The sequence below is a fragment of the Tenrec ecaudatus genome, chromosome 3 (assembly GCF_050624435.1).
Source record: "Tenrec ecaudatus isolate mTenEca1 chromosome 3, mTenEca1.hap1, whole genome shotgun sequence".
NCBI classification, from domain to species: domain Eukaryota; kingdom Metazoa; phylum Chordata; class Mammalia; order Afrosoricida; family Tenrecidae; genus Tenrec; species Tenrec ecaudatus.
The window spans coordinates 17,531,559-17,532,722 of NC_134532.1; the positions used below are offsets into that span (position 1 = coordinate 17,531,559).

The 1,164-nt window shown below is 46.4% G+C and overlaps 1 pseudogene; it reads right to left on the minus strand.

Moving 5' to 3' along the window:
* Positions 1-318: 318 nt before the first annotated feature.
* Positions 319-920, minus strand: LOC142443281 (eukaryotic translation initiation factor 1 pseudogene; annotated as a pseudogene).
* Positions 921-1,164: the final 244 nt, after the last annotated feature.

A 1,164-nucleotide genomic window follows, 5' to 3' on the forward strand; every position in this document is an offset into this window, starting at 1 on the left:
GAAAGAAATCACACCGGTGACAAGTTGAAATCAATCTCAGAAGGACCGGTAGTCTCACTATGTGGTTAAATTCTGACCTCCATGTGCTTCACTCAACACAATCAGTTTCTGTCCATCCTAATTCTTTTTTCCAAATTACTGTAGGCTGAAACTGTATTATGTGAATCCCAGCCCAAGTATCTCCTGTGAAGAGAAAACCAAACCAAACCTGATTTTACCATTTCTGAAATAATTGACAGTTGTATTTTTGAAACATGGAGAAACTGACATTTTGAGATTCTTTTTTTTTTTTTTGGCTCTTTTCAGTTTATAGCATGAAGGAGTTACACTAGTCCAAGTTAAAAGTGGACCCCAAATGGTTACATCATACAAGCTGTGAGGTTTTAAACTTGTGACAAGGGACAGAGGGAATTTTTCTACTCATTGCAAGGAAATCCTCACTTAAGCTTCCATGAGCCACAAGCACTTAAAACCCATGAACCTTCAGCTGGTCGTCCTTAGCCAGTCCAATCTCTACAAGGAACTGGCATATGTTCTTGTGCTGGTCACCCTGGAGCTGAATCACTTCTCCATATTCTGGATGCTCAATCACAGTACCATTGCAGGCAAATTTCTTCTTAAAGGCCTTCACTAGCTTCTTTTTGTCGTAGTCATCAGCGATCCCTTGGACAGTGGTCAGGGTCTTCCTGCCGTTGCGCTGTTGAATTCTTATATGGATATAATCCTCTGTCCCCGCAGGCAGCAGGTCATCACCCTTACTTGCATCAGCAAAGGGGTCGAAAGAGTGGAGGTTCTGGATAGCGGACATACGATACGATTCCTTTTCCTCGGTGGAAACGGCCTGCGGAAGGCGGCGGCTGGAGAAGGCGGGCAGGGGGGACGGAGCGTCGGGAAGCGAGGGGGCTCCAGGGGGAGGCTGCTGAGTCCTCGGCGGCAGCTCAGTGACTGGGGCCGACAATTTGAGATTCTTAATAAAGCATCAAAGTATCTCATAGTCATTACAAATCATATAGTGGGGCTGGCCCCAATCCCAACTATGTGGACTCTCCCCTTTCCCTTCTCCCGACCCCCACCCACAGAAGGCACTTCAGAGGACAGCACTGAATCTGAAGCTTGGGGAAAGGAGCATGTCTGATTAGAGCACACAGGAGAAACAAAGAGGGT